Genomic DNA, 10,405 nt, shown 5'->3' on the forward strand with positions numbered 1-10,405 from the left:
TAGACTTGGAATTGAATGGCATCTGTTTCAATTGTTTTGTTCTCTCAAGAGCAACTAGATAGAAAAAAGTGGTCAATTTGACCCTTGTGGGAGCGTGTTGCAAATCTAAACCTGTGTCCCTCATACCATAAATGAAATACATTTGTAAATTTGTGTTTTCCTTCTGTTCATTGATGCTTGAGTATAATCTCAAACTTTGGCAGCAACATTTTATACATAAGTACTTGGTTTTCTTCCTTTCTTCTTTCTCTGTCTCCTCTCTCTCTCTCTCTCTCTTTCTCCATCTTATGTAATTGGATAGAACTGGGCACCTAGGATGATGTGGTGTTACTATAGTGGGATTTTTTTTTTTAAAAAAAACAACTCTCACTTACCCTTTTAAAAATTTCATAAATACAGGTGTCAGTGCCATTTGGAATAGTCTCTATAACAATTTCTGTCTCCACATTTACTGTGTTTCAGCAAATTTACCTAACAGATGGTGAGTGGGCAATTTTTAAAGGGGCATTTTTTAAAAGAGCGGAGAGGGAAGGAATAGAGACAGGCACATACTATACTTGAAGTTACCTCCACGTGTATTTTATGTGTGTAAACCCATACAATTAAGAAGTCTTTGGATGTTTTATCTTCAAGAATAATTCAGATACTGGATTACTTGAATATCATAAACATTTAGGGTTTAACAGATTTGTTACATATAGACGTTGTATCATGGATTTAAAAGACCATAGCAAGCGGGCAGCGGCGGGCGGAGCGACCGAGGGGCGGCGCGGGCTGGGCGGCGGGTGAGGGGGTCCGTGCTTCCTCGTGGTAGAGGGCTGGGGTTCGCCGGGGACGCCAGGTTGCTCCGCGTTGCCAGGTAACCGAGCGCTTGCCCCGCGCCCGCTCTTCCGCCCGGGCCGCCCTCGGCGCCGCCTGAGCCGCGGTGCGGGCTGCGCGGGGCGCCGGTTCCGCGGAAGCCTGGGTCGGGCGCTGTGTGCGGGACTCTCGTCGCTCGTGGACGGGGCGCGAGCGCGCGGGGGACGTAGGGCGCCGACCTGGGCCTCCTCGGCGCTCCGGCTCCGCTCAGGGCGCCCGCTCAGGGGCCTCCGGCGCGAGGCCCCCTTCGTGGTCAAGATGGCGGCGCCCAGGCGGGCCGCGCCGAGGTGAGCTGGAGCATGGCCCGGAGAGGGGCGAGTCTGCCACGCCCAGGACTTGGACCCCGGGCTGGTCTCCCGTCTCCCGGGGAGCGGCGGGTGAGTGGGCGCGGCCGCGCGTAGGTCCCTCTCGTGGGGTGGTCAGCTCTCCGTGCGTCCGCAGACTTCTGTCGTCTGATAGATCTGGGGTGGCCCAGGTTGGAGGCGAGGGTGCTTGATGGGGGAAACCTGAGGGGTTTAAGGACTCTATTGGGATCGTTTCAGACCTCAGTAAGAAGCTGAGCAAGTTTCCTCCTGACTCTCTTCCCGGCTAAGTTTTCTCCCTTCTCTTAAGGCGCCAGCTTTTCTGAATCACCTTGTTACCCGGGGGGATACAATTGGTGGTTCTGACCGTGGAACGTAGGACCCGGCGCGGGGAAGCCTGAGCTGGTTCTAGTTACTTTGTTTGCAAAGCACTTGTCTTGTCTTTGGAATCTTTGTGTATGTAACCAACGTTGGGAAGAGCCAGCGTTTTCTCCTCCAAAACACTGCGAGGGGTAACTTTATACGTAAGAAACAAGTGGGCGTTCACATCCATCTCTTTTCCAACCATTGAGTTTTGGTTGTGTTTCCTTTCTTTAAGTTTGTCTCGTTCTGAAGTGATAACAAAACAAAAACAAAAACAAAAACAAGGCCATAGCGAATTACACAAAGTATACTCTAGTCTCAGTCCTGCCATTAATTAGCTTAAGTCATTTAATTTTTCTAGGCCTCATTTTTCTCATGTGATGTTTTTTCTTTGAAAAAGTATAGTTTCTGGAAGTCTCTAATCTCTGTGTCATAGTTCAGCTTGGAGAAAACCTGTTCTTATCCAAACTCCATGACATTGTATTTCCAGCTCCAACTTTGGACTTTGAGTGAGTTGGGGGCAACTTTTTAAGGATATTTTCACACAGCTTTTTTAGTTAATATCAGTCTAGCTGACTTGTCATACTCAGACTTTCTCCCATATTCTTTTACCAGTGTGTTCCTTAGTCATATATATAAAGACTGTTGTGGGAAAAATGACCTCCTGGGTCAGCTTACTGCGTGGTCATCGACACAGGGCAGGGAGTAAGATTCTGTGGATTTTACAGAAGCAGATACAGGTTTCATTATCCATGTCCTCTCCCCTTTCATCTTACAAAAACAGCAGGCTTTTCTTGGAGAACTGCCAGATAATGCCATCCTGCCTCCTGACGGGCCCCGGGGATGAGTCGCCCAGGGACTGAACTCCAGTAAAGCAGGTGATTGGCTCATGGGTAGGCATCTGACCTCGGCTAAGTCTATCAGACTCCTCCCCAGGACTTTTGTCTCAGAGCAAAATGGAAGAATTGTCTTTTCTCTCTGGAATTTCTAAGCTGGGGAGATATGACTCTGGGACTCCCAGTGACCATCCAGCACAAGAAGAGACTTTCTGTAAAATAAAGTCTTGCAGAGGTAAGCAGGGCTGAGCGATGTAGAGAGAGCTGGAACCCTGCTGATACTCTGGAACGTCCAGATCCAACTGTATCTGAATATGGCTGCATCCCTGAATTTCTAGTACTTGTTTGTTGAGCTTGTTGTTGTTGTTTGGGTTTTGTTTTTAAATTTCCTTTGACTATTTTGAATTTGTTTTCAGCCATGTGCATTTGAAAGCATCATAGCTAAAAGAGCTAATTTCCTACGTTAATGTCACGTTTGCTTCCTTAAGTGAAAAATAATATCCGCTATTTTCTTTAAATAAAATCCTTCTAGCTCAGGTTTGAGATATTCAAAACTCTGCCTCCTACCCCCCTCTTTTCCAACATTTACTATATCACCTTGAAGCATTTGTGACCACATCTTTCCCATCTAGACGCAGTTGAGAGAGAGAGCAAAGACTTCTGATATAAACTGCAACCTATACGCCTCCTACCTGGAAGCTTTAGAACATACTTGATTCTTGTCATTAAAGCAAATCTTTTGTTGTTGTCTCCAGGACACAGAAGCATTTTCATGGCATAATGGAGTACAAAGTACATTAAGCCTAACTCTACTTCTCATCCTCTTTTACTTTAAATAGGCAGAAAAGAACCATCTCAAACACATTTTCCCAACAAATAAAATACATATACGATTATGTTTAGAAGACGTTTATGCAACATATAGTTAGACTGATTAATTAATGGACCTTTCGCCAGTTGGCACAGTAAATATATATGTTCAATGTGCTCAATTAAAAAGAAGACAATAACATATTTTTACAGGTTAATTATCTGAGAAGAGTATTGTGCCAGCACACTTGTTACTACAGTATTTCATGTTTGACAGGTAATCTTCTTTCAATTATATTTACTGCTAAATGTTTTTTGGATCAAGCTATTAAATTATAAGGTCAAAAGTAAAATGATATGAAATTACAATGATAAAGGGACACATATCCCACTTTATGAGAATAGAAGTTCTAATTTCTTTTCAGTACTACTAGTAGTGACCACAGTACTAATTTGAGCCCTTACTATGAGCCACTGTGCGCATATACATTTAGTTCTTACAGTAGTTCTGCAAAGGGCATATAATAATCCACAGTGTAAAGCTGAAGAAAGTGATTCTCATAGCTGAGAGTCACATAGCTGGTGAGTGGCAAAGTCTAGATTCAAACTTAGAGTCGTCTGACAATGCCCAGGTTGTTGACCACTATGTACACTGCTCAATTGTTGCACCAATAAAGAAGTGCTTGAAATAATTATAGATTTGCCTACCCCGAAACTGCAGTGATTTAAAGACATCAAAGTTGCCAGTTGCTTAACCACATCTACTTACAGTAAGAAATTACATTTTATTTCATTTCTAAAACAAGATTAATTCTGCAGGCCCATAGAAACTTGAGCACACAAATCCTACCTCCAAATGAAAGATGCTTGTTTTCCATTATTCAACAGATGGCCCTGTACAGAGGCAATAAATATATAGTAGAATTTTCATTCAAATAAATGAGAAGAGAGGTTTCTTCTTGTCCTGATTCAGTGCCCATCATTATGGATTATGATGGCTCTTCCCAAACTTTACTTCATTCACTCCACTCTTTCTACAAAACTCCAGTAATGGAATCCATCATTCAGATATATGTGCAAAGCGAAAGGACTGTATTAATACAGTTGCTGAAAGTCAAGTTGATAGAGCACAGGAAATACATCCTAATAAATGCAACATTAATGTTTGTGTGGGCCTTGGAGTGAGGGGTAGAAGAATTTTCAGTTTAATGGAATATTTTGCCTCTTGCTATGAAAGTGTGGCTTAATAGTCTTGTAATTGGTCATTTACAGAATCCTCCATCTGTGGGTTTCATGCTTTCTTTACTCTGCAGCTGTTGATTCCTTCTCTTGTTCTGGATGGAAGGTAGCAACGAAGCCACTTCAAAGGGCTGAGCCTGCCTTTTTGTGTTATTGTTTAGATGAAGATATTTCCATTTATTAAAGCACACTATTTAAACATTTTTATCATGTTTCAAACTTGACTGTGTCCTGAAGGTATGAGCACAGGCAGACATAATGGGGGATGTTTTCCAGGAGAGAACATACCCTTATCAAAGGAATTATCAGAATTTTCATGTATGGATTGAGAATCAAATTCTGGAGTTAGACCTGAATTTAAATTCATACTCACAACTTATTACCAGTCTCATCTTGATCAAACGGTTACCACACTTCTCATCAATTTCTTTATCTTTGAAAGCAGAATAAGAGAAGTATGCCTGGTGGAGTTACACATAAAGCTCATCTGATAGAATATTCATAAGGATTTTGCACAAAATATACATGGAAATATTTTAGCACTGAGTTTAGCATGCGATTCGTCTTCAATACATTTAAGAGCTATTATTTTATTATTATTATGCTATCATTAAATATCACTATTACTTAAATGTCATTATTGCTAAAATTGCTGTAAAACTACCACAATAACCCATGATGAATTCCCCTCTTCTGTTTCCTTTGTTTAAATGGAAAATATATATATAAATCTAGACAGAGAACACTTTAGTGATCCTATTCAGTGGAGTGAGAATTTCCATGGCACTGATTAAAACAAATCCTGAATTGCATGGACTTAAGATAGCAGAGAGGGGCTTCCCTGGTGGCGCAGTGGTTGAGAGTTCGTGACCCGATCCGGGAAGATCCCACATGCTGCGGAGCGGCTGGGCCTGTGAGCCATGGCTGCTGAGCCTGTGCGTCCGGAGCCTGTGCTCCGCAATGGGAGAGGCTGCAACAGTGAGAAGCCCGCGTACCGCAAAGAAGAAAAAAAAAAAGATAGCAGAGAGGCTAAGAGATTTGAAGTTAGACATCCCCAAGTGTGAATTCTACTGTGACCCTCTTCTAGCTCTAGAACCTTGAGGAAGTTACTTAAACTTTCTGAGCTTTACTACTAGTTTCCTCATCTGTATCTTTTTCAGGACTATTTATGAAGCATCTTCCTGTTCTCTATGCTTGGACGTATCAATGAATAAATTAGACAAGAGCCTTTGCCTGCGTGCTCCTTCTTGCATGCTTTCTCCCTCCTTACACTCTCGTGTGGAAACGGATGTTATAAATAAATTCTATGCTTTGTCACAAGGTTGATGGGCGCTACGGGATAAGGAAAAGGATGTGAAGCTCACTGAAGAGGCTTGGGTTGGGAGTGCTGGAGGAGTGTACAGGTAGGTTCTGATTTTAAATAGGGTAGTCAGGGTGGATTTTATAAGTTGACATTTGAGCAAAGACTTGAAGTGAGGGAGTTGTCAGAATGTATGATGGGGAGACCACTCCCTGGGAGCAAGAATAACCAGTCCCAAAACTCTAAGGCAGAAATATGCCGGGCAGCTTGGAGGAATATCAAGGAGGCCACCCTGGCTGACTTAGTCAGTGGGGAGGAAGAGACAGCAGGAGGGCTGGAGGTCGGATATGTGATGGGATGGATTGGGTAAGTCCTGGGAGGCCATCACATGCATTGTGTCTTTTACTCTAAATGTAGGCAGCCAGGGGCAGGATTTTAGCCGAGGTGTGGCATGAACTGTCTCTTGTTTGAAAAGCATAACTCTATCTGTGGTCTTGAGGATGTGGGGAGAGAGTGGAGTCAGGGAGAATCTCGGGAGGCGACTACAGGATCCTCGAGGTCTATGTTGGTGGCCTGCACCAGGCTGCTAGCGGCTGGTAATTCTCAGAAGTGGCACATTGGGAAGGTTGTGACAGCATTTCGTGGTAGATTGAATGCAAGAATGGAAAGGAAGAGGGGGTCAAGTGTGAATTCGAGATGTAGGGCCTGGGGAACTGGAAAGGTGTGGTTACTGTCACCTAAGATGGAAAAAGTTTGGGGTAGAGCATGTTTGGGGGATTAAAGACCAGTTTTGGAGGTATAAGATTTGAGATGTTTTCGTGACATCCAAGTAGAGATGCTGAGTACACAGTTGGATACACAAGTCTGCAGTTCTGAAGAAAGGTCTAAACTAGAGATACACTTTAATATAATGGAGATATTAAGAATAATTACGTGGAAGCGCTATTTTAAAGATAAAATGAAGTAATGCAATTAGCACTCTGTCTTCTCAAAACATTTAATAACTGTTAGCTAAAATAATTACCTGAAATGAAAAAATACCTATAGTTTGTTTTGTTGTTTGCAGTAAAAGTGAATAAAATGTCACAATTATTTTAATAGTATTTGTGACACAGTAGTTTTAGTTAAGACACCATGACTACAAACATTTACACTAAACCTTTCAGTCTCCTGCTTTTCACTCTGATAGGGTACTTGGAACCATATTTTGTAAGGTTTAAGTTAGTTGTCATAGGGTACCTCTTTAATTAGAAGTAATTCTGAACTGTCTAGTTCCATGCAGTTTTATATACATATATGTATAATTATTATTTTATGATTTATCAAACTCTGTTGAAAATTTGCATCACTGATATACATTAGAATTTAAGCATTTACCCAGGTACTCAAGGAAAAAAATGTACTTGTCTTGTAATTTCCATAGGGGTACTTACTTTCACATCTTCCCTTCACTTTGCAATTGCAAACATGGCAGGGGAAATATTATCTTACTGGTCTTTGAGTTCCCCTTAGCTATCTGCAAGTCCTTAAACAGCCTTTGTGGCTTAACCAAAATTCTCTTCCATCTTCATTCCGCTAACAGATATTGGTCTAAGCATGTACTTATACTAAAAAATGCATGACCACGTTGTCTCTACACATCTATAATTTTATGTTAACACTATCATTATGTAAGCTGTACTTTAATTGTAATTATAACAGATTTTATGTCAACACACATCCATTTCTAGTGTTCATCTGGTGTTCAAGGGGAGAGCAGCATGTCGTAAATTTTATCAAAATATAACATCTGAAGAATAGAACAGAGGGTAATTGTGTAATTCTGTATTCACTCTAATTAAGTTCAGTGGAGTTGGCATAATAGAATTAAGATGAAAAAAAAAAAGACATCGAGGTACCATGGCTCCCTCTCCTAACACACCCTTTTCGTATCCGAGAGCAGAGACTCAGCACCTTTCTGTACAGAAATGGAGACAGGAAGAGGCCAGAGGATGAATGACAGGCACGAATGAGGTGGAACTTTGAAGAGCAACATGGAAATGAAATACTTCTTTTGTATTTGGTAGGTGGGGAAAATGTACCAGCGTGTATGCCTACTGGGACCACGTTTTCCAGAACAGTTAAGCCCAGTGTCAACTGTGCTGTCCCACCTTCCTCATAAGTAGGAACATACTGTTACTTGAATCTTTGCTTCCTGTTTCTTGATAGCTGGTTGAGAAGATTATCACAGGAAGTGCATCTTGTTAGCAAATACACTGTTTTGAAATGATTGACACTCACTGAAGAGTGGCAACTCCAAGCTTGCTCTCTCTTGATCTTGGACTATTTAAGTCTGGAGTGCAGGAGTGGGTTATGGGGAAAGACCATTGGAATTCTTATGTCTTCAGCATAATGGTTATAGCATAATGGTTAGGAGTGTAGGTGCTGGTTCAAATCTCTGCTTTCCACTTGCTAACCATATGAGCTTGGGCAATTTACCTGATTACCTGAACCTCAATACTCCTGCCTATAAAATGATGTTAATAATATTTCATCCCCATAGACTTGTTTTCAATGTTAACATGAAGTCACTTACGCCAAGCACTTAATACAATGCCTAGAGCATAGTGAAGTCTATTATTATTACTATTACTACTACTACTACTACTACTATTATTATTATTATTATTATTACTGTCACGATGCCATGTGCTATTTTTCCTATGCCTTATTCCATTATCTTTTGCCCTGTCCCCCCATTTCTGTCTTGTTTCTGTACAAGGGTAGGTTTGTCACAGAGCATTTTCTTTCCCTAGTGTCTGACTCTTAGTCATCAAGGTGACTGGTCCACGACCCGACATTCATTGCTGCTCGTTGAGGCAACCCATTTTGAGAAGGGGAGTTGGATATTGATGCCAAGTTGGGTCAAGGAGAGAGAATTTTCTCTCTTCTGCACTCAGAGAGCTAAGTGAAATATTCAGGCCTCAGAAGGAGAATCAGGCAAAGGGCAACATGCTTAATTTCATACCTTAGTGATTAAGAACAAGTCAGACAGGCTGGATTTGAACTCATTTCCGTCATGTACTGACAATGGGATCTTAGGTGCTTTTGTAACCCGTCTGAGGCTCAGTCAACATCTGAAAGAGACGAATAACATTATCAGGACCTAGCGTATAGCCTCCTTGTAATAAGTGAGTAAATCCTTTTAAAACGTTCAGCACGTTGTTTGGCATATAAACACGTAATAAAATTTAGCTTCTTTGACTACTCCCGCTGCTAATATTATTAAGTAGCTGAGCAGATCTGAGGCCCATTTTTTTCTTAGATTGCACATAATCATTTGGACAACCAGCTCACATTGATCAACCGTTGCTTATGTATAAACCCCCATGAACCCAAAGGTGCTTTAACTCTCTCCCAGTCAGAGCCTGTTCTGGGGGCAGAAGCAACACCGGCACTACCCCCGTCATCTTTGCCTTTATTGTCACTACACTCGCCTGCTGTACTGAGCACTTTCTGTGTGCCAGGCACCAAATTTAGCCCTGCGTATGCACTGTATCATATAGTTCTCACACTCAGGTGGGAGACATTATCATCGTCCCCAATTTTCAGATAAAGACGCCAAGGTGTTGGAAAGGTAAGAAACTTGACCCACAGCAAGAGATGGAGCCGGAGTATTCAAACCCTTCTCTCTGACCTCAAGAACCCTTAAATATTAGCATACTACTACATCCTGGTAAGAAAATCTGCTTCCAGCCACTCTGGTGAGAGTAGAAATGATTCTCAGTCCCCACATTCTTCTATTGCCCATGCCACCCTAGCCTCAGGACTAGGGGGGAAAGGAAGTAATCTCTTCAAAGAGCAGCCAAAGGGAACTTACTCCCTTCTGCCTTTTCGTAATCAACTAACCAATATTTTATTTCCTTCTTAAGAGTCCCCACGTGTTCCTTTTGGTACTTAGCTTGGCCTTTTAGAATTCTGACATTCTGTACATGACTCATCCACTGTATTTCATGTTAATTTATTGAGGTCAAGTATAGGGTCTTACTCATCCTGAAGTCCAGTTATCCCCTGTCACTTCTAACTCTGTTCTTTTCTTCTCGTAGGACATCTGCAGATATTTATTTGAATTTTGTTGAATTGTTCTCATCAATAGTACATTAAAAGTTATACAGAAAGTGCTTTCTTATAAGGAAAACCACCTAAATAGATTTCTAGCTCTTTACTTTTTATAGCACTATTGTAGAGATTATAGATCTCCAGGTAATATTTTTTAGATTGAGTTCTTCATATCATCTTATTATTTTTTTTTGTTAACATCTTTATTGGGGTATAATTGCTTTACAATGGTGTGTTAGTTTCTGCTTTATAACAAAGTGAATCAGTTATACATATACATATGTTCCTATATCTCTTCCCTCTTGCGTCTCCCTCCCTCCCACCCTCCCTATCCCACCCCTCCAGGCTGTCACAAAGCACCAAGCCAATATCCCTGTGCCATGCGGCTGCTTCCAACTAGCTATCTACCTTACTATGTTTGTTAGTGTGTATATGTCCATGACTCTCTCTCGCCCTGTCACAGCTCACCCTTCCCCCTCCCCATAACCTCAAGTCCGTTCTCTAGGAGGTCTGCGTCTTTATTCCTGCCTTACCCCTAGGTTCTTCATGACATTTTTTTTTTCTTAAATTCCACATATATGTGTTAGCATACGGTATTT

At 41.6% G+C, this 10,405-nt stretch overlaps 1 long non-coding RNA gene across 1 annotated transcript; it reads left to right on the forward strand.

Moving 5' to 3' along the window:
* The first annotated feature begins 1,171 nt into the window (after positions 1-1,171).
* LOC309974425 lies at positions 1,172-7,866 on the forward strand. The gene is made up of 3 exons (XR_014326881.1): positions 1,172-1,235; positions 5,730-5,811; positions 7,775-7,866. It is a non-coding gene; the product is annotated as an uncharacterized lncRNA (long non-coding RNA).
* The last annotated feature ends 2,539 nt before the right edge of the window (positions 7,867-10,405 follow it).

The sequence above is a fragment of the Leucopleurus acutus genome (assembly GCF_964270905.1).
Source record: "Leucopleurus acutus genome assembly, chromosome: 17".
In the NCBI taxonomy this organism is placed as follows: Eukaryota; Metazoa; Chordata; class Mammalia; order Artiodactyla; family Delphinidae; genus Leucopleurus; species Leucopleurus acutus.